Source organism: Lissotriton vulgaris, chromosome 8 (assembly GCF_964263255.1).
Source record: "Lissotriton vulgaris chromosome 8, aLisVul1.2, whole genome shotgun sequence".
Classification (NCBI taxonomy): Eukaryota; Metazoa; Chordata; class Amphibia; order Caudata; family Salamandridae; genus Lissotriton; species Lissotriton vulgaris.
Genome location: NC_141696.1, coordinates 970,418,470 through 970,442,528, shown reverse-complemented (window position 1 = coordinate 970,442,528; position 24,059 = coordinate 970,418,470).

The following is a 24,059-nucleotide window of genomic DNA, read 5'->3' as shown; positions in this document are numbered from 1 at the left end:
CTGGGAAATTCAAAATGTAAAAGGTAAATTTACAGGTGCATAGAACAGTACATGCATAGTAAATAGGAGTTTGAAGCAGTCCATATACTAAGGCCTACTTTACTACATAAATATTTGGGTACTGACTGGATGATAAGAGTTCTGCAAGCAGAGTCAAGCTGAATGTGTAACTGCTTCACTTTTAGAACAGTGTATAAATAAGCACAGCATTGTCAGAGTGTTTGCTGTAAGTATAAAGATACAGACTGGGGAATTGAAGGTATAAAAAACAAGTGTGCAGGTGCACAGAATACTGCATGCATAGTCTATAGGGGTTTAAAGCAGTCCATGGCCTAAGGTCTACTTTGCTCCATAATTACTTAGGTACTGACTGTATGATTACAGTTCTGCAATGAGACTGCATGAGTGAATTTATAAGAGCTTCATTTTTAGCACAGTGCATAGATAAGGACATTCTGCTGGATACCTCAGTACAATACTGAGTCAGTAATCACAGAGTGTTTGCTGGAAGTGTAAGGATAAAGATTGGGGCATTGAAGGTATACAACACCAGTTTGCCGGTGCATAGAACAGTGCATGCATAGTCAAAAGGGGTTTTAAGCAATCCATGTTCTAAGGCCCACTTTACCCCATGAGTACTTTGGTAATGGCTGAATGATTACAATTCTGCAAGGAGACTGTATGGCTGAATGTATAGCAGCTTCACTTTTAGAACAGTGTATAGATATGTACATAGTCCTGTATGGCTCAATATAATACTGAAACAGTAGTGTGATAGTGTTTGCTGGAAGTGTAAGGATATAGACTGGGGAATTAAAGGTATAAAAGATAAGTTTACCGGTGCATAAAAGACTCCATGCAAAGTCTATAGGAGTTTGAAGCAGTCTATGACCTAAACGCTATTTTAATGCATGAGTACTTACATAGTGAGTGGATGATTACAGTTCTGCAAAGAAAGTGCATGCCTGATTTTATCAACAGCTTCAGTTTTACCACAGTACATATATAAGGAAATACTGCTGAATGGCTCACAACAATATTGAAATAGTAAAGTGAGAGTGATTGTGAAAGTCTAATGATACAGAGTGGGGAATTGAATGTATATAAATCAAATGTGCAGCTACATAGAAGACTGCATGCATAGTCTATACAGATTTAAAGCAGTACATGGCCTAAGGCCTACTTTGCACCATGATTACTTGAGTACTGACTGGATAATTACAGTTCTGCAAGGAGAGTGTCTGTCTGAATTTAAAAGAGCTTCATTTTTAGCACAGTGCATACATAAGGGCATTCTGCTGAATAGCTCACTACAATACTGAATCAGCAACCACAAAGAGTTTGCTGGAAGTGTAAGAATATAGACTGGGTAATAAAAGCTATAAAAGACAAGTTTGCCCGTGCATAGAAGAGTGCATGCATAGTGTATAGGAGTTTGAAGCAGACAATGCCCTAAGGCCCACTTTGTACCATGACTACTTGGGTACTGGCTGAATTTTTACAATTCGGCAAGGAGAGTGAATGGCAGAATGTATAGCAGCTTCACTTTTAGAACAGTGCATACATAAACACATACTGCCGAATGGCTCACTACAAAACTAAAATAGCAGTACCAGAATGTTTGGAGGAAGTGTAAAGATACAGACTGGGCAATTGAAAGTTTAAAAGCCAATTTTGCAGGTGCATAGAAACGGGCATTTATTATTAACCTTCCCAAAGCCCCAAGCGCCAGCACACCTTTCTGAGGGTAGGATTACGATTTACAAATGCTAGCATTTTTTAAATTAAGAACCATAAAAATAACAAATAATAATCCTTTTTTTTTTCTTCTGATAACAATATTTTTTTATACGTCTTCTATTTAGATGCTTTTAATCATGAAAATGCAAAGAACACAGTTTACCGACTAACACTTTTTAAACTCTCCAACGTATGTAGATAATAATACCTTATACGTGTTACGATCGAAATCGAAACCTTTACAGCTTCACAGTTTGTAACTTTTCCAAACACGTGCAGAAGAAAAACAGTTAAAATGTGAGCACGTGTAAACTGCAAAACGTGCCATCTAAATAGTCGGAGCCACATCTTCCTTCCATAGACTACTAAACAACCAAAAACTATATAAACCACACCTACTGTGCAATTACTTTCGTTTCCGCGAGTTATTTCTGAATCGACAATCTCTGTTGCAGGTTCCGTTTTCTAGCATTGGATTCTCTTTTTGCGTCAACAAACATATTCCGGAGTTGTAAGTTGTTTCAATATGGCATAGGCATAGTACTCAGTTATAATTTGTGGCTATTTGTAAATATTTAAACATTTATATGTAGAAAAAATGTTATTGCCTGTTTTCCGCTTTTTCTCTGTAACGTCACCAGCTTCTTTTTAGAAACAGATAGATTATAACAAATATTGCTCCTTTTCAAGCTCCTTTCATCTTATACATGGTGACTTTTTATATTATAATATTGATACTGTACTTTGCTTGAGAGGTGTTGCTGACCCGTCGACGCAAACCCTAAACATTTACAATCAACGTCACAATCTTACACTTGTTATTGTGTTTTCCCCTAGAGATCACATACTGGTAATATGTATATTATAACATTAACAGTCCTGGTTAAGTATGGGCGGAGAATCCGTTACGCACGCGGATTTTGCGGATTTTCGGTAAATTCGCAATCCGCGAGATTTGCGAATTTCCCGCAAAATCCTCAAATTCGCACGCAGCGGATTTTTTTTTCTTGGTGATACAATTTTGCGGCGCGCGGCGTTTATCATCGTTTGCCGAGTTGTTTTTCTCGATATTTTGCGAGTGCTGCGCCATTTTGGATCTTGCTGCGGGATCCCGTGGGAATTTGGCAAGCGCGATTACGTAATCGCGGCTTGCCAACTTTTGCAGCGAGCGCTTGTCAACGCGAGTACGCCGAGATCACGTCTCGCGGTACTTCGCAATTGCGAGATTTGAGATGCGGCGAGCAGCAATAATCTTGCACACGCGAAAATATAAAATTTGCAATTCTGCACAAGAAATCCACCAGCAAGCAGCATAAACCTTCTTGAAATGATGATTTTTATCTGAATAACTCCTTAGGTTGACATTTGCCTGCACTTTTTTTGCGAGGAGTCCATTTTGGGGAGGGGGGGAGGGGGGTGGGAGGAAGGAAGTGCCCCACAGTCTTCAACTTCCTGTTCCTGTCCAGCAGGCTCCTCCCAGTGCTTTGTCCATCTCCTGGTCACTTTTCATTTGGATCTGGAGCTGGAAGGATTACTTTTTGTGGATGCTGCTGGATATTTGGATTTGAGGCCTTTTTGACTTTCTTTGAATCACTTTTGGATTAGAAATTTTACAAGTAAGTTTGTTTGGGGCATTACAGTTGCTGCAACTACAATTTTGGAATTTTCGATTTTTGGGCTGTTTTGGGGCCTTTTGCCCAGGGGTACTCAGTGGTGGGTGGACTGAGTCTTTCTGTGGGGTGTCTTGAACTTAAACATCATGGAGGGCATGGATGGATTGGGATTGTGCTGATTTTTCAGTGATTTTCGTTTTTTGGGGCTGTACTTGTGGCCTTTTCACCAGGGGTATTGAGTCTAGCATGGGCCTAGTCTTTTTGTGGGGTGTCTTGAACTTAAACATCATGGATGGCATGGATGGAATGGGATTGTGCTGATTTTTCAGTGTTTTTCGATTTTTGGGGGTGTTCATGGGAAGAAACAGGCCATGTGGCTGGGGGCCATTTTGAGTTCTGCTACAGGCCCTGGCTATGTGCTGGGAGGCAAGTGGCCATTTTGAATGCAGGCATTGTTGTTAGGCCTGCAACCATTTTGCCTACTTTTCAACCTTTATGCCCAGGGGTAGTGAGTCTTGCATGGGCCTAGTCTTTCTGTGGGTTGTCTTGAATTTAAACATCATGGAGGGCATGGATGGAATGGGATTGTGCTGATTTTTCAGTGATTTTCGTTTTTGGGGGCTGTACTTGTGGCCTTTTCACCAGGGGTATTGAGTCTATCATCGGCCTAGTCTTTTTGTGGGGTGTCTTGAACTTAAACATCATGGAGGGCATGGATGGAATGGGATTGTGCTGATTTTTCAGTGTTTTTCGATTTTTGGGGGTGTTCATGGGGAGGGACAGGCCATGTGGCTGGGGGCCATTTTGAGTGCTGCTACAGGCCCTGGCCATGTGCAGGGAGGCAAGTGGCCATTTTGAATGCAGGCATTGTTGTTAGGCCTGCAACCCTTTTGCCTACTTTTCAACCTTTATGCCCAGGGGTAGTGAGTCTTGCATGGGCCTAGTCTTTCTGTCGGTTGTCTTGAATTTAAACATCATGGAGGGCATGGATGGAATGGGATTGTGCTGATTTTTCAGTGATTTTCGTTTTTGGGGGCTGTACTTGTGGCCTTTTCACCAGGGGTATTGAGTCTAGCATGGGCCTAGTCTTTTTGTGGGGTGTCTTGAATTTAAACATCATGGAGGGCATGGATGGAATGGGATTGTGCTGATTTTGTAGTGAGTTTCGTTTTTGGGGGCTGTACTTGTGGCCTTTTCACCAGGGGTATTGAGTCTAGCATGGGCCTAGTCTTTTTGTGGAGTGTCTTGAACTTAAACATCATGGAGGGCATGGATGGAATGGGATTGTGCTGATTTTTCAGTGTTTTTCGATTTTTGGGGGTGTTCATGGGGAGGGACAGGCCATGTGGCTGGGGGCCATTTTGAGTGCTGCTACAGGCCCTGGCCATGTGCTGGGAGGCAAGTGGCCATTTTGAATGCAGGCATTGTTGTTAGGCCTGCAACCATTTTGCCTACTTTTCAACCTTTATGCCCAGGGGTAGTGAGTCTTGCATGGGCCTAGTCTTTCTGTGGGGTGTCTTGAATTTAAACATCATGGAGGGCTTGGATGGAATGGGATTGTGCTGATTTTTCAGTGATTTTCGTTTTTTGGGGCTGTACTTGTGGCCTTTTCACCAGGGGTATTGAGTCTTGCATGGGCCTAGTCTTTCTGTGGGGTGTCTTGAACTTAAACATCATGGAGGGCATGGATGGAATGGGATTGTGCTGATTTTTCTGTTTTTTTTCGATTTTTTTAGGGTGTATAACTGACCTGATGTTCCTCTGTCTTCCATTGTTTTTAGGTGCACAAGACTCAAGAGAACCACCAGTGCCAGGAAGAAGTCCTGCAGCGGAGTGTGTGTGCAGCATATCGTCACGCGATGTCACGTCTGGCCTCAGACAACTCTACAATTCGTGCAACTTCGGCCTGCTGTCTGACCTGCTCTGAAGAAGATGGCCCCAAAAAAAGGTCTCCGTAGCTCCTCTAGCAAGAAATTTGCCAGTAAGGAGCAGAAGAAGCAAGTTACCAAGGAGGCTGGTGTGCCAACCACCACGTTTTTTGGGAGCAAAAAAAAAAGTACGCCTGCAGCAGCAGGATCTGCTGGGGACCAAGCTGGGAGCAGCACCCCCGCTCCATTGAGTTCAGTGCCTCCACCACCACGCCAACTTAAGTCAAAGCCCTTGAGTGCTTCAGAGGCAGTCAGTGTACTTCTCCAATCACCATCGACCAGTGATGTTGGCTCATCGCAAGAAAGTAGCAGCAATGTCCCTGAATCAACACAGCTTGTTGTAAGTCATCTGACAAGTGTTGAACAACCACAGCCGCAACAACAACACCATGTGCAAGTACAAGCCCAAGTACATGTGGAAGGAGAGGCAGCGCAAGGAGATGCGCAAGCAGAGGTGCATGGAGGGTCACAAGTGCCCACAATAGTTGTTCCTCCCGACGTAGGGGCACATCAGGAAATCGACAATCAAGGTGAGGTATCATTTGAGGAAGCCACTCCTCCTGATGATCATTCATTGTCTTCCACACCCCTAGCAAGGAAGAGATCAAGGGTGAGGTCTACATCTTCTTCAAGTACACCTCCTTCTGATGATCGGGATGAAGATTGGGAACCACCAAGGCTGTCTGAGAGTGAGGCACACCATGATCTGACAAAGATACCTAAGCGTAAAAGGAAGGTCGTCGAAAAACTCATACCTATGGAGTGTGATGAGGCTCAACAAGAAGTGACGCATACTGCTGCTGATGAAGCCCTTCACGACGACGATCCAGTCATCATAATGGTGACTGCAGCCCCAGCGGGCATGCAGCAAAGAGACATTTTGACCCTATCCCGAGAAGCTGCTGAGCGTGATGATGATGTCGACGAGGAGTCAATGGAAACACAACAATCATTGGATTTGGAGTTAACTAGTACACCAACACCTACCGCTTCCATATTTCTTCCTCGCAAGAAGGGAGTGGGACCTCCATCCACCTCGACCTCAATTAGTGGTGGTGAAAGTGCAAAACGTACTGAAGTTCGGCAATCCACATCCTCCACTTCATCTGGCATTAGCAGCAGGACCACCACCACCAGTATCGCCGCCTCCTCCGGCCCCCAAAGACATTTCAAGTCTCCAGTTTGGACTTCTTTAGTGTTTGCCCAAAAAAGGAAAACGTAGCCATTTGTAGCATTTGTAAGCTTCGAGTTAGTCGTGGTAAGTTTGGCACCAACTATGGTACCGGAGGCCAGAGAGGTCATCTTAAGAGAACGCACGCTGTCCAATGGCTTGCGCACCTAGATGCGGTCAAGGGAGCCCGAATTGCACGTAATGAAAACGTTGATTTTTCATCTGATGATGACGAGGAGGAAGAAGACGATTCAAACACTTCACTTACACCCAGTACCCCTGTCAGCAGCACACCCCATGTGAGCCACACTAAGAGCGTGGGAGAGAGTGAGACATCAATGCGAAAAAGTTCATCAGCGAGCGTAACTGGGTTGAAGATATCATCATCATCCCGTAAATCCTTGGTCCAGGGCAACATTAAAAAGATGTTGTTTACAGAAGCGCAATATGAACGCAACCACCCACTGACGCGTCTGTATAACACTAAGCTGGCTAAAATGCTAGCTCTGGACCTTCTCCTTTTTTCTTTTGTAGAAGGGGTTGGTTTTCTAGAATTAGTGGCAGCGCTCTGCCCTAAATGGAAGGTTCCCAGCCAGTTCTATTTTGCCCGAGTTGCGGTTCCAGCACTACATGAAGATGTTCTGGAGGTGATTGGGGCAGCTTTGCAGAAGAGTGCTGTTCACACTATACATCTGACAACAGACATGTGGCCCAGTGGCGCAGGCGCTGATTACATGTGCATCACTGCACACTGGGTCTCTTTTTCAGGGGCTAAAGCAAAGCTAAACACAGGTGTTGACCCGGACATTGTTTTTAAAGCTGCTCGGAAACATGCAACACTAGCCATGTTTGGTTTGGAGAAACGTCACACAGCAGAAAACATTTTGGATGTCTTTAACACAAAGGTCCTTAAGTGGCTGTCCCCCAAAAAACGCCAGGTTGGTTATGTTTCCACGGACAATGGTACCAATATAGTTAAGGCCATGAGGCTGGGTGAGTATTTCAGAGTGCCGTGTTTGGCGCACTGTATAAACCTGGTTGTCCAAATATTCTTGGGTAATAAAGACAGTGCAGCGTACAGAGTATTGGACACCTGCCCAAAAATGTGCAACCATTTCAGCCATTCTCTTAAGGCCCGGAAGCAGCTGAGGAGCCTGCTATATCAACGTCAAATGCCAGTGAAAGCACTCATCCAGGAGGTGGTAACACATTGGAACTCAACCTTCTACATGCTTGAGCGTCTGTATGAGCAGTATACGGTACTCGGTCAATATTTCTTAACAGAGGGTACAGCTCAGGAGGACCTGAGGATGGGTGCGGCGCAATGGAACATAGTTCAAAGCCTGACACGCATGCTTCGTCCTTTTGAGTTCTTCATGCGTGCAGTCAGCAAGGAGGACTGTAATTTGGGAAAAGCTATCCCATTGTTGTACATGCTGGAGCACCAACTGAAGGAGGTGTGTTCTGTGTTTGAAAAAGATGTAAAAAACCAAGACTCTTTTGTTCTGGCTGAGAAATTATTAGAGCTCCTACAAGGTGATGAACGTCTTAAAATGATCCACTCAGAACAGCATTACATTTGCGCTACTATTCTGGATCCACGCTACAAAAAGGCGCTGGCAGGCCAAGCATTCTTTCCTTTTGATGACGAACATGTTCCAAAGTACAAACGTTGGCTAGCCTTGTCAGCCAAGAGGTTTGAAAGAGAACGGCAGAAAATTGAAGGAAAAGGCAGTACATCAGCATCAGCAGGCCATCCCCAGTCAAAACAATCCACTTCTGCACCTGTGGCTGTGGCACAAGTGACCTCTCAGCCGTTAAAGACACCGGCAACCGGATCATCTGCACCAGACACAACAGAAACATTGGAGGCTGAAGAGGATTGGCTAGCTCGGCTTGGGTTTGGTTCTCAAAAGGTCAGAGGCACAGCAACAGCTAAGCAAAGTGGAGGAACCTTGGATGAGGACCTTGAGTCGATGGTGAAGGACTATCTGAATGACTCAACAGAGGTCTATGTTAATGCTGACCCATTGGCGTATTGGCATGGGAAAAAAGAATTGTGGCCACAGCTCACCAACCTGGCTTTAAACTACTTGTCTTGCCCACTCGCAAGCGTGTCTTCTGAACGTGTTTTCAGTGCTGCTGGTGGCATTGTAACTTCCAAACGGAGCCGCCTCTCGCCCAAAAATGTGGAGAGGTTAACAATGATCAAGATGAATCAGCACCTCATACCACCATATTTCAGAGTACGAGAAAGCGCGCCGGATGAAGACGAGGTGGCCAGCAACATAGATGAGGGAATTTCTACTCTGTCAGGTGACACTGAGCTCACCCTGCCTGAATTCGCAGAGTATGATGACGAAGCCTTATTCTTATTCCTGGACCGTGATACCGAGCCCTGAAAATGAGACAACGAATTAATAACTTTCTTTTTCGTCCTTATTCACTTTTATTCCTGTGTGTCTGTCTTTCTTTGTTGTGCACAGTTAATATATTTCAAACTTTAATCAGATAATCACAAAAACAAGCCCATCAGCAGAACTGTCTTCACTTGTTTGCTAATTGATTTCAAGGTGCCGCAGTCTGCATTCCTCAGGTTCACAAGTTCAGAAGAACATGCTCCTCTATCCTCCTCCTCCAGACTCCTATTTCCATCAAAGCAGAGGGCTGGTTTACGCCCAATGAAGAAAGACTCAGCACTTGTGGGGGTGTTGTTCTACCTCTTTGCAGGTGAGTTGACGGCTTTGGGGCCATTGTTGGGAAGCTCTAATACCGGATAAAAGTGGTTTGGACCAAATCCGAGGCGCAAATTTTTTAGTGTTTTTGCTGACTTGCTTGCCTTTGAGGTGCTCTTAGGGGGGGTTCTGTCTGTTTGTGGGTGAGTTTCGGGGTCTGTCAGCACTGCTGGGACACTCTAATCTTGATTGCATTTGCTTTTCAGGAAATTTGTGGTGGCAACCCCGACTTATGGCCTAGCTACGCAGCGCGTTTGGACCGAAGACCGAGAAATATTGTAAGTATGAGATTTTGCTTTTGGCCTGTTTGGGGGTGTAATGCTTTTTGGCGGGTGGGTTGGCGGGTCTTGGGGCATTCCTGTGAAGGTCTAATACGGGGTAGAAGTGGTTGGGACAAAATCCAGGCCGATTTTTTTTGTGCTATTTCTGACATTTTGCTCAATGTAGCGTTTTCGGGGGCCTGTTTGGGGGGCTTCCTGGTGTTTGTGGGTGGGTTTCGGGGTCTGGGCGCACTGCTGGCTATATATACTTTACTTTGCAAGAGGTTTGAAGCAAATCCATGGTGGCAGAGGGGAGTTAGGGCCTAGCTGCGGAGCGCGCGCGGAGTGATTTGGGAAATTTGGGAAAAAATGACAAAGTCCCCATTTTTGTACTTTTGCTCTTTGGCTGTTTGGGGGTCTTCTACTCGTTTTCTCCTGGGTTGACGGCTCTGGGGCCATTGCTGGGAAGCTCTAATACCGGATAAAAGTGGTTTGGACAAAATCCACGCCGATTTTTTTTGTTGCTATTTCTGACATTTTGCTCAATGTAGCGTTTTCGGGGGCCTGTTTGGGGGGCTTCCTGGTGTTTGTGGGTGAGTTTCGGGGTCTGGGAGCACTGCTGGGACACTCTAATCTTGATTGCATTTGCTTTTCAGGAAATCCGTGGTGGCAAACCGGACCTATGGCCTAGCTACGCAGCGCGTTTGGACCGAAGGCCGAGAAATATTGCAAGTATGAGATTTTGCTTTTGGCCTGTTTGGGGGTGTAATGCTTTTTGGCGGGTGGGTTGGCTGGTTTCGGGGCATTCCTGGGAAGGTCTAATACTGGGTAGAAGTGGTTGGGACAAAATCCAGGCCGATTTTTTTTGTGCTATTTCTGACATTTTGCTCAATGTAGCGTTTTCGGGGGCCTGTTTGGGGGGCTTCCTGGTGTTTGTGGGTGGGTTTTGGGGTCTGGGCGCACTGCTGGCTATATATACTTTACTTTGCAAGAGGTTTGAAGCAAATCCATGGTGGCAGAGGGGAGTTAGGGCCTAGCTGCAGAGCGCGCGCGGAGTGATTTGGGAAATTTGGAAAAAAATGACAAAGTCCCCATTTTTGTACTTTTGCTCTTTGGCTGTTTGGGGGTCTTCTACTCGTTTTCTCCTGGGTTGACGGCTCTGGGGCCATTGCTGGGAAGCTCTAATACCGGATAAAAGTGGTTTGGACAAAATCCACGCCAATTTTTTTTGTTGCTATTTCTGACATTTTGCTCAATGTAGCGTTTTCGGGGGCCTGTTTGGGGGGCTTCCTGGTGTTTGTGGGTGAGTTTCGGGGTCTGGGAGCACTGCTGGGACACTCTAATCTTGATTGAATTTGCTTTTCAGGAAATCCGTGGTGGCAAACCGGACCTATGGCCTAGCTACGCAGCGCGTTTGGACCGAAGGCCGAGAAATATTGCAAGTATGAGATTTTGCTTTTGGCCTGTTTGGGGGTGTAATGCTTTTTGGCGGGTGGGTTGGCGGGTCTCGGGGCATTCCTGGGAAGGTCTAATACCGGGTAGAAGTGGTTGGGACAAAATCCTCGCGGAAAAGCCTTTTGGCACTTTTTGTATCTTAGGGTTCGTTAGGGTTAGCCCTAGCAGCAGGATTGCATGTGTTTCGGGGTGTTCTAGATTTTTGCAACTGAGTTCTGGGGTCTTAGAGCACTCGTGAGAATGTTTAATTTTGGTTGCAAGTCATTTGAAGAAAATCCATGGTGGGAAAGGGGGGATTTGGCATAGTTAAAGAAAGCCTTTGCCACTATTCTTAACTTAGGGTTCGTTAGGGTTAGCAGTATTTCTATTGCATGTGTTTGGGTGGGGGGGTTTTCGAGTCTTGGAGCGATGCTGGCTATGGATACTTTTGCTTGGTTGCTTGCAAGTGGTTTGAATGCAATCCACGGTGGGTAAGGGGGTACTTGGGCCTACTTTTACTTTCAAAGTACGTTTTGTCACCAGTTTTCTGCTAGGCCTCGTTTTTTGAGATTTGATTGGGGGTCTTCTACATTTTTGCGACTGGCTTTAGTAAGGGTCTGGGTGGGAGCACTGCTGGGAAGATCTATTTTTGTTCTAAAACACAGTTTACAGTACACCTAGCTTGAGGGGAAAGATCCGCTACATTAATTTGCCCATACTTATTTATCCTTCAAAAGGTGACTCAGACAGAGTACGCACTTTCAAAAATATTGTACTGTCTCCTAGGAAAATCAAAGTGTGACTTTTTGAACTCCACAGCCTACATACCTTATATTTATTTATCAGTGGTGTTGTAATATTATATCACTTCCTGTTTTTCGTTGAATAATTACAGGCCGGGTTTCAGTCTGTGCAATGGGGAAAAAAGGATGGAGTCAGGCTTCACATTAGCGAGCCACAATTCAGCATCAGGCAGGCAGTGGACAGGGTGTCTTCTGGTCACCAACATTGATGGACGAAGCGTCAGCTGCAATGGAGGAGTGCCGCTAATGAGAGGAATTTCATTCTGCATGCAACTTACTTACCAAATTCAACAGGACAACTACAACAACATACAGATACAGTATCCATTGTGTTTTTCTAAGACTGTGACTGCATTTCTTGGATCTCTCTCTGCTTCTAAATTGATCCCTTAACACATCACTTAGTCCACTCCACAATCACATCTGCACCACACAAAGGGGCATATTATCAAGGGGGTTTATCTCCACTTTTTTGGCTTTAAAAGCCAAGAAAGCGGAGATAAAATTATCTCCCTATTACCAAGCTGTCGCTAACACCAGTTAGCGGCAGCTAGTAGGAGATAGCGACCATCTTGGGCCCCACTTTGCATGTCAGTGATATTTATCACTAATGAGATGCAAAGTGGGCGTGCCAAGATGTTAGAGACTGAAAACAGTCGCTAACATCGCTATCTCCTATTATCAACTTTTGGAGATATTCGCGCTAAGCGGGAATATCTCCAAAAGCTAACACCTGCCCTGAGCAGTTCTTAGCCATGTTATCCAATGGGAGGTGGATAACATGGCTAAGAGCATTTGCTCGATAATGCATGAATATCGCTGACTTTTCAGCGATATTCATGCATTTCGGCCGTTTTTTATCGCATTTGCGATAAACCTTGTTAATAGCAAGGTTTATCTGCGATAAAAATCGCCGATGTGCGGCGATAATTTTTGTCTCTAAACAAGTTAGAGACAAAAATTATCGCTAGTTGTTGGTAATATGCCCCATAGTCATTTGTAAGTGCTCCTACGTAATTCGCAAGTCGCAGCACGCCCCAGCCCGTAGAGGACTGGGATGGCCCCAATGATGAAGTTATCAATAATTCCACACACGCCCTGTACTGTCGCATTCTTTCTTCCACAGTTGTCGAAAGTACTACTTACTTTTCACTGACATGCATGCAGTAGTGCATGCACTTTCAAAGATTGATGGATAGGTTTGTACCCAAAGATTAGTTTATGTTCACAATTGTTTGTCCATGCTGTGCTATTTTTTCTTGTCTCCCGAAACCTTTCCCAAAAACCCCCGTACCCATCCATTTTTCAAACCTTAACCCTCTTCCCCCGGGCTGTGTGGTTTTGATTGATGCGTGACTAAATTACAGCAATACATCCACACACTTGCTGGGGAGGATAAGGTGATAGCAACAGGCTGGTGAAGAAATCCGAGGATATATTCTTACTCTGCTTGACAAAGACCCATGGCTAATGTCAAAGAACTTCAACCAAATTAGTAGTTATACTTTACCATTTGTTAGGCTACAATGTGGCACTGTTCTAGTGTACTTCTGTCACCTGCTATATTCTCTATTGTATCGTTGGATTGCTCAGGAGGACAAACCAGATTTAATTTTCTTTTTTTTCATAGGCATGCAACTGCCACTGTGTCACACCACTAGTACCACCGCTATGAGGAAATTTTATCCGCCCAGGATTGCCAACCTTATTCGCTGTTTCCCGTGGAGCCAGCCCTGGGTCTAGCCCTACTTTCAAACACAAATTACAGGTAAGATAAGCGTTTGGTGGTTTGGGAGTATAATGGAGTATTAGGAGAGACGAGAGACCGACGGTAGTACTACTAAAGTCCTAGGACTCTTGAATTCACTTCACTTACTCTGTGAGAGGCACTTAGTGTTGAAAACATTTGGGCATTTACACTTAAAGGAAGAAAATGGAACTAAACTTTCAGGAAAACAAAGTCACTGTTAAACCCCCACCCACCAGGCAAGCAGTAAAAAACAGGTATGGTCAGATAAAGTTTGAAAAAGTATATTTATATCCCTAACAAAATAATCTCCCGCAAGACCCTCCCTAACTCCAACGATTGTCCTTCAAAAGTCCCCAAAAACCCAACTCCCAATTCCCACCCCCCAAAAGTCTCTAAAAAAGGGGCAAGGGACACTATGGGTGGATGCTGTTTACTTTTTGGGCCAGGGCATCATGCTCCTGGCGGAGCAAGGCGTGCTCTACGCGGAGCCCCTCCAACACGTTTGTAAAGTGGTGGAGCTCCTGCTGAAGGCGGGACACCATCAGGGTACTGCGGCGCAGGCGTTCCTTCACTGCCCTGCAGGTGCAATGGCTGTGAGAGGCAGCTGTTGTCCTTGCTGCTCGGCGGTGGCGTTTGGCTTTGGCAGCCCGGCTCAGTCTGGGTGGAGCACTGTGCTGGGTGGCAGCCCGTGGGGGCACGGAGGCCGATGCAGACGATGTTGTTGTTGTGGTCGACTGCACACTTTCTTCGTCCTCCAGGGCGACCAGCCGCCGATATTCCGCAACAGTGGCTTCGATCCTCCGTTGCCGGGCCGCTCTAGCCAGCTCCTTCCTCCTTGTTGGTTTGGAAGGAGCATCTATATGAAGAAAGAAAGACATAGTCTGTAACCAATGCTCTTTAAGATTAACTCAATCATTCAGCAGAAATTTGTGTTGCAGTACAACTAGCAACTTGCAAGCGCATTACATAACTATTGAGGCCAGTATCTATCTAACCTCCCACTTCTTCATCCTTGCTCTAACATTAGTGGGAGTTTAAGGAACAAATTCTACGAGCACTATGGACTTCCATTGGAGTCGACTATGAAAGTACACCAGTCTTATTCTTCTTCTTGTCTCTTGTTTAGGAAAATTGGTACGCTATCTTCTGCAAGCCGGCATTATGCCAGCGCAGTGAACTTGCACCCGAGAAAAAGAGACGCACGCCATGAAGAGTGACCTAGACTTGCGTTGCGTTACTGTACCCATCCAGTACATGCAGGTGGTGAAGCTCTTACTTTTCTATTACGGGTGGCACTGAGAATACTCTGTTACAAGGGCTACTGATTAATTAATTTAACTTTCACCCTACAGTGCAAATGAGTACTAGAAATGGAAAATTGAAGAAGATAAATAATCTGATTATCTATCACTTCACATGGGATGTTTTTGCTTATATATGGGATGACTTTAGGTGCTTTGCTTTTTATTGAGTGACCAGTGATACATCCACACATGAATGACTGAGTACTACTAAACTTATTAAGAGAGGTAGGGAGTGGCCACCGTAATAACCAGATCTATGCTGTGCTTGCAATACAAACTACTGCTACTATTGATGGTTGTATTTGGACAAAATTAAAACTTCTTTTCCTTGCCTTTCCTACACTGGAACGGACGTGCGGGTGCAGTGTTACATGCTCTTCAAAGTTACACTTAGTTCATCCACTGACCGTCTACTCTCTCTAGATCATGGGTACTCACAAACTTTCTCTCAGGGGCTAAATTTACAGTGTAGTTTGTGGCCGAGGGCCGCACTGGTGGGGGCGGAGTCAGAGGGGGCGGGGCTAAAGCAAAACGAAAACTTGTGACCATGAGGTTGCACATAGGTCCCTGCAGCAGATGCCTTCATCCACTGAGCCACCAGACCCAGCATTTACATACATCTCTCTCCCTCCTGCTCTCCCTCCTGCCCTCCCTCTCCATCTCTCTCTCCCTCCTGCCCTCCCTCTCCCTCCCCCTCTGTCATCTCACTGTGTGTGTGTCTGTCTGTGTCAGCCTTCAGCCCGGGCTGAGACCGCTTCCTCAACGCGCACACACAGACAACCACACCAAAGTACTTAACAGGTCTTTAAAAGACCATTAACATATTATTGAGGCTTTGTTTGTTGTAGCGCCCCTGCATCTCCACCCTGACAATCACTGCTTGCCCGGCCCCACAGAGCAGAGGCTTTGTTCTATTTCACCTCTTTGTGGCCCTGCATCTCCACTCTGCTCTGTGGGGGCCGGGGGAGCAGTGATTGTCAGAGTGGAGATGCAGGGGCGCTAACGGGTGAAATACAACAAAGCCTCTGCTCTGTGGGGGCCGGGGGAGCAGTGATTGTCTGCAAGGTCTGCGCACCGCCAAGGAAGGCTTGCCGGGCCACCACCGGCCCGCGGGCCTTACTATGAGTACCCCTGCTCTAGATACACATATGCTATCTAAGAGTCAGATAGTAGCATGATCCAGGTATATGGACACATACAGTTTCTGTGTCACCCACCCAGGCTGTTGTCCTTCCACCCATCATTGCTTCATCATTCACCCAGCCATGCATCTCATATTCTTGCCTTCCCAGCCACGTCTTCAATCTCAATAAGTAAGGAATATATAAGAGCTTACCTCTGGCCGCCACCACCACCGTCTCAACTCTCACAGCCGCCGCCTCCTCCCCTGAAGAATTGCCCTCCGCCTCCGTGTCGAGCACCACCACCTCCACGCTGGCCCCGCCACCAGATGTTCCACCTACAAAGTACATTTAAGAATGTTAGAATAAAGCACTCACTAGTATTTGGTCTAGGAATGAAGACATGTGAAAACAATGTAATTTGTGACTGTCTACTTTAAAGTTAAAAAAAATGTCCCTTTTTCCAGGGAAGGTTGTCTTGCTGCACTTTTTGGCACAACTGATGAAGGCTGATTTTTTAACACGCACCATTTTTCTCCACACAGACAGAAGATGGACTTCTAACAACAAGATCAAGTTGAAACCAGGTGAGAGCTCGGCTCGACCACAAGAAATGTCTTCAATTAATCGTCAGCACTAACCACTTTTCCATTATCAGTTAAACGTTTAGTTTTATTATGACTTCATTTTAATAAATGTGTTTACTTTTAATAAAGCTTTTAAACTTAAATAGACTCTGTGTTTTTTTGTCCAGACTAGAGTGACTGAGCGAAAGGTTTTGCAATTTTTGCAAGCATGAGTCCAGATAGAACACTTCAAAAGACATTATGGACAATCCCAGAGGACTGCACTAAGTTGATAGAGCTATTGCTGACTAGAATGGGAGTTTCGCCAACCGTGCAATCTTAGTTAGCTACACAGACAGACTAATAAGAATAATCTAGTAATACCACAGGGAGTCACACTAGAGGCAGGATAAGAATTTAGATACAGTCTACAAGAAGATCAAAGACGATTTTGAAAAAATCAAATGAGGAACGCTAGGAAAAATAGGTACTAGTCTAAAATGAAAACTTACTGGGGCCAGCAAAGGAGCCCTCGCCTGCCCGATCCTGGCCCTGTTCAACAGCATCCGCCGCCTGCTGCTCCTGTGTCCTCCCCTCGCCCCTGGGGGGAGCTGACGTACAACATGAAAGAAAGAACAGAAAACATGGATGATTGTTGCTTGTTAATGTCAACCAAATCAAACATTTCAAAACAACAATAACAAAATATTTCCGCGAAATTACATTGATTAGGGTTAGTTTTCATTGATTTGCGGACCTGCGACTTCTAAAGTCACGTAACTCACTAAACAAAGTACTGAAAGGTTCACCTAGGACTGGCAGGCAGCAGTCCGCAGGCAAGACGCAAAGTGACAGACAAACTCCATTGTGATTTCAGTCAGATCAGTGACAACACTAACAGTTGCCTGCTACATAACCAGTCATTTAAATAGTCAAACTATCAATCCACCGCCACTATTTTTCTTATTGTCAGGGGTACAAAGGAAGGGGCAGATTTAAGCCCCTTGCGGCTCTTTTGCTCCGTTCTTGCGTGACTTTTGTGACGCAGCAGCTAAACAAAAGAGGCGCCATGGTGCGGCGTATAATATTATAACAACGTGACGCATTTGGGAGATGCATCCCGTTATAAAGCCCTGCGCCATCAGGGGGCGTTCCGGCGCAAAGGAGGGCATTCCTGCGCTGGAACACATCCTAAAAGTGGCTGAGGGAAATCTACAAAATTTCAATCAGTCACCTTTAGGACAATGATGCGTCACACAAACCCTGCACCTGCTTGAAGCAGACGTACGGCTTGACCCAGCATTGGGGAGATAGGGTACCCCAGAGCATTGCTGGAGCTGCGCCATCGTTGCGACGCAACTCCAGCAGTAAAGCTTCGGTGACGTTTTGGGCCCATGGTGCGCCGCATTGCAAATACGGCGCACCATGTTTGGTGGTGGTAGCGGGCCGCACAATTAATGGCGCATCCCTGCTACTTTGCAGGGATGCGACGGTAATTGCAATTCTGCCCCTTAGGGGCATACTTCGCCAGATCAAATGCGTCACGCAAAACTACCCTTGCGACACGGCAGATGCGCCTCATTTACAATGCGGCGCGCCCTGGCGCAAGGGTAGGCACTTGCGTGACGCATCTCATCACGTAAGAGCGGCGCATCGCTGGAGTCACGTCGCCAACACAGTGCAACTCCAGTAATGCTCAGGGCCACCCAATACTTAACATGCTGTGTCAGTCCTTACGCCTGCTTCAAGCAGGCATAAGGAATTGAATTGACGTAGCAGCGTCGCAGAAGTGCCTGCGTTAAATCTTGTAGATTTCATGCAGGCACTTTTGCGAGGCGCACAGCCGCCGGACCGCGCCCACCCTGCGTACTAGGATCGCACCCATTGTGGTGCAGGCCCATGGCTTTATAACGTGACGCATCTCCCTAGATGCGTCACGCTGTAAATGACTCGCAGGGATGCGCCACGTTTACGTCGCTGTTGCGTCACGCAAGGCAACGTAAACGTGGCGCAAGGGGCTTGTAAATGTAACCTGCCCCCTAATGTCTAGCATTACGCAGTAAAGTACACTCATACATAATAGTTACTCAGGCCAATGAGACCACAAAATAGAAAACAAATAAGCATAGTAGCAACGCCACTGAGAAGGAGAGCAGTGCACCTGAAATGCACAGAAGATTTTGAAATATAATTTAACTACAATGTAATCGTCATCAGCGGCATTATTGGCTTGCTCCATGTAAAAAAAAAATATTTTCAATACAACAACACAGAGCAGGAGAAAACATAGTAGTGAGTGATATAGCTACTACTACTCACCAAGCCCGGGGATCTCCAAGCCGAGCTGGTCCAGCAGGTCGCGCTCCCGGTCCAGGAGGTCCGTCCAGCGGTGGGTGACCTGGCTGTCGGTGCGCTGGACCCCGGAGAGTTGGGACATGGCCCAGCACACCTTCTCCCACCGCTTCCGGCGCTCCCGGATGTTGTAGCCGCCGGCCGCGATCCTGCCGCCTCCCGCGATGGTCCTGGGCAGGCGGCGCTGGACTAAGTAGACCAGCGCGCCCACTTCCTCCGGGCTGAAGATCTCCCGTCGCGTCTCCTGCTCCCCCCTCACTCGACCGCATGCTGTCCTGGCACGGGGTCCAGGACTCCTCCTCCCCGCCGCCGCTGCGGCCCTCAAGTGCCTGGGCAGCTTCACGGCGCCTGGCTTCACCATGGTCTGGGCAGGTAAGGTAGGAAGTAGAAAATTAGGAAGGAATAGGATAGGGAAGAAGAAAAGAAAAGAGTTTAAAAAAGTAGTTTAAAAGTAAAGAAAAATAGCAGAAAAGACGAAAATATACAGCTAGGAAAAGAGAGGGATAGATAAGAAGCAAAATCGTTAAAAAAAACTGAAAACAAGCAAAGGATGGCAAAGATAGCAAGAGGATTAAACACCATGCCCAGACACAGGAAATGAATGAAAAACAAGATGGCCGCCGCCCGTTCACGAGCACGAAAGTAAGTTCCCACGAGATTTTCCTCGCCATCTCGTGCGAACTTGTACGCGCAATGCGCTAACTTCGCGAGATTATACATAGCGGGCGGAAACGGAACTACGTCACGCAAACAAAATGGCCGCGCCCGTACTCGACCTTGGGATAAATTCGCGTGTTGCGCTGCAAGCGGCTCGCGAATACTGCAAAAAAACTCGCGAAACAACAAGCCGCAAAAAATATAAAGCTCATTCGCACGAATTGGCGGCTTCCGCGGTCGGTTTCGCACGACGCCGCGCCTCGCGAATAGCGCGAAAAAAACGAAAAACTATTTTTGCAAAAGCAAAAGCAATGAGCAGGTGCAAAAGGTCAACCTCATCATTTGTAACGATTCCCTGGAGTGCTTCCTGAGGGGGCCCTCCAGAATTCGGTTGCCTGCTTGCAACTATTGTGTGACCCTGCTCTGACCTTAACTGTATGCCACAAAGGTCCTGATTTACAGCTAAGGGAGCAGACAAGCAGGTGCCAGGCTGGAACTTCAAATTCAGTGACACATTAATTAGCCCCTAATTCATTATTGTCAGTTGGGGCAGGGCAGGTGTTGTTAATAAACTAACCCCAAATTAATTCATGTCAGTTCAAGCAGGGCAGGTGGGCTTGCTTTTCCCCCCCATCTTCTACAGTGATGATGAACTAGAGGGTGGCATTGATGTAACAGAGGGTGGCATGGGTCAAAGAGAGGGTGGCAGTGGTGAAACAGAGGGTGCTGGGAGGCTGTGATGATGAACCAGACGTAGAAATAACATAGTCGCGACCGTTGCGAGCCGACAAGTAAGTTCGCATTTGCGAACTAGTACCAAATCCTCGCGAACTGGCAGAAACACTTGCGAACACAAAAAAAAAATCCGCAAATTTGCGGGAATTCGCGGATTTTGTGGATTGCGAATTCGCAAATCCGCAAAATTCGCGAACGCCAGATTCGCAAAATTCTTACATGCTTAGTCTTGGTGATCTTAGTGGAATTCACAATCCGTTGTCACAAACTGTAATGATAAGTAAGCAACGTTACCGGCTTGCGGCTTTCAGTCTATTTTCCCCTTGTGATCATGTGCTGTGAAAATATATACATATTATTATTCTCACCGTCATGATCTCAGAGGAGTTTATGACCCATCGCCACGAAGATCAAACTTTTTCACCTCCCGGAGAAAAGAAGTTCAGTAAATAATTACCGCTCAACAGTATTTCATTATGGATGTTCTGTTAAATACATAACTTTATTTTCATTTTCTTTTTACTGTAACAATGATATCAATTGTTATATTATAATAGATTGTCCTATTGCTACAGAAGAGGAATGGGAGATTTTTCAGTGCCATCTGTAAAATAATGATCAAATATTAAGAAGTACTTGATCAGATATTCTTATATATATATTAAAATATAGCTATCATGCATACTTTGTTACTTTAAATATTTAATAAACCCTACATTTCGGAATGTTATTTTCTAATTTCTATTCTTATTTGCGATTCCTATTCACCTTCTCCCTAAAGAATATATAGGACCAGTACTATATAATATAAGAGTACCATTCTATATATTCTTTAGTGAGTATGTGATTTATTAGCAGAACAGTCTGCAACCTGTAAGCACTACGACAGCACGTTTCTGAATTGTACAGAATACAAATTTGAAAAATAATAATGCATGCATTTCTATGTAATATGAAATAATTTGTATTTAACTGTGTTTTACTTGTTCTCTTGATCTGAGATAATGTAGTGCGGGAGTGTTTGTTGTAGCACTTCTATTCTACTTTATCTAAAAGTAACTGATGCCCTCTTACATCAATAAGAATGTGGGGCAACACTTTTACAAACTGTAGCACAAAAAAGGATATAGCCACGCTTAACTGATATTTTATGAAATTTCATTTTCAATTGTCACCCTTTTCATATATACAGCGACAGTTTCTGAAGAAACTTTATTTGTATTTGCTTAATAAAAAATGTTTCAAACCTAGACTGAATTTTTTGCTGCACAAACACACCTCCCCATCAGGAAAGTAAACACCACATTATAAGTAAATAGTACTCCTAAGAAGTATGTCACCTACAAACTTGATAAAAGAAAACAGCGCAAGACACTGTCATTTTTCTGCCATGATTTATACACCACACAGCAAATATATAAATGGCCCTTGAAACATAAATAAAAAAAATTGTTTCTCCCATAATCCCTCTCCACCACCTTATGGGCACTGTACAGAGTTAATAGCGTTCCTAACCTGCCCTCTACTACTTTCTTTCCCCATACTCCTTTGGAAAATGCATCACAATATCACTGACAACAGTGAACCGTTCCCACCCAATAAGGAGCAAACTTGTGCTCGGAACACTTTAGCCAATAAAATGTGCATGTTGTTCCACAGACGAGCAAGGAATGACTGCTAAACCTTCTACTTTTAATCCTTCACAGCCAATGAACATTAAACTTTGTAAAGTCCCGCTTGGAGCATGTTACCCTATTACTCCCTGAACAGGAAGGAACCCCTAACAAAACCTTTCCACCGACATCTTCTACGACTAACGGTTCCTATGAAAAAAATAAATATAATTCTCCAGCACAGTAACTATTTCAATTACCAACATATTGTGGTGAACTTCTAACCTCTGTACTCATGCAAGTGATCCATGAACTGTTACTATGGTAACAGGCAGAAAGGTACTGGCTGTACAAAAAAACATTATATTTACCCTGGATCCTCTACAAGACAGAAAGGAAAGCAAAATACCACGTTTACAACCCCCTTGCACAGTTTTTTTTAATAAAAAGAGGCCCCGGTGGGGCTCAGGTGAGGGGGAGGCGGTCTCCGGAACTCCGGGGGGCCATGAGCCCCCCGCATACATATAGTTAAAGACCCGGGGGTAGCGATCCCCACGCAAGCTTGTTTCCGGTCCAGGGAAGACATGGCTTGGCGGTTTGGGCTGGACTGTTCCCATGAGGCACAGGGTCAGACTGATTTGCATATAGCCATGTCTGAACTGGGGTGGCAGAGTGGGCTAGAGAACGGGGATGGATTAAACCCAGATCTTTTGACTGGGTGTGAGTGTTTGATTGATTCAGATGCTCCGTCCATCACCACCCCTTGTGTGTCGCTTTTGGCCGCCATAAGTGTGGCAGGGTATGCTCAGACGTGAGTCCCTTGCTCACCTTGCCACTGGATTTAAGCAAGCCGGGCTGAAGACGGCTGGAATGCCAGAAACCGGTCCTCGGAAGCTTGTTTCCGGTCCAGGGAAGACATGGCTTGGCAGTTCGGGATTGACTGTTCCCATGAGGCACAGGGTCAGACTGATTTGCATATAGCCATGTCTGAACTGGGGTGGCAGAGTGGGCTAGAGAACGGTGATGGATTAAACCCAGATCTTTTGACTGGGTGTGAGTGTTTGATTGATTCAGATGCTCCGTCCATCACCACCCGTTGTGTGTCGCTTTTGGCCGCCATAAGTGTGGCAGGGTATGCTCAGACGTGAGTCCCTTGCTCACTTTGCCACTGGATTCAAGCAAGCCGGGCTGAAGACGGCTGGAATGCCAGAAACCGGTCCTCGGAAGCTTGTTTCCGGTCCAGGGAAGACATGGCTTGGCAGTTCGGGATTGACTGTTCCCATGAGGCACAGGGTCAGACTGATTTGCATATAGCCATGTCTGAACTGGGGTGGAAGAGTGGGCTAAAGAACGGTGATGGATTAAACCCAGATCTTTTGACTTGGTGTGAGTGTTTGATTGATTCAGATGCTCCGTCCATCACCACCCCCTTTTGTACCGCTTTTGTCCGCCATAAGTGTGGCAGGGTATGCTCAGACGTGAGTCCCTTGCTCACTTTGCCACTGGATTCAAGCAAGCCTGGCTGAAGACGGCTGGAATACCAGAAACCGGTCCTCGGAAGCTTGTTTCCGGTCCAGGGAAGACATGGCTTGGCAGTTCGGGCTGGACTGTTCCCATGAGGCACAGGGTCAGACTGATTTGCATACAGCCATGTCTGAACTGGGGTGGCAGAGTGGGCTAAAGAATGGTGATGGATTAAACCCAGATCTTTTGAATGGGTGTGAGTGTTTGATTGATTCAGATGCTCCGTCCATCACCACCCCCTTTTGTACCGCTTTTGGCTGCCATAAGTGTGGCAGGGTATGCTCAGACATGAGTCCCTTGCTCACTTTGCCACTGGATTCAAGCAAGCCGGGCTGAAGACGGCTGGAATGCCAGAAACCAGTCCTCAGAAGCTTGTTTCCGGTCCAGGGAAGACATGGCTTGGCAGTTCGGGCTGGACTGTTCCCATGAGGCACAGGGTCAGACTTATGTGCATATAGCCATGTCTGAACTGGGGTGGCAGAGTGGGCTAAAGAACGTGATGGATTAAACCCAGATCGTTTAACTTGGTGTGAGTGTTTGATTGATTCAGATGCTCCGTCCATCACCACCCCCTTTTGGCCGCCATAAGTGTGGCAGGGTATGCTCAGACGTGAGTCCCTTGCTCACTTTGCCACTGGATTCATGCAAGCCGGGCTGAAGACGGCTGGAATGCCAGAAACCGGTCCTCGGAAGCTTGTTTCCGGTCCAGGGAAGACATGGCTTGGCAGTTCGGGCTGGACTGTTCCCATGAGG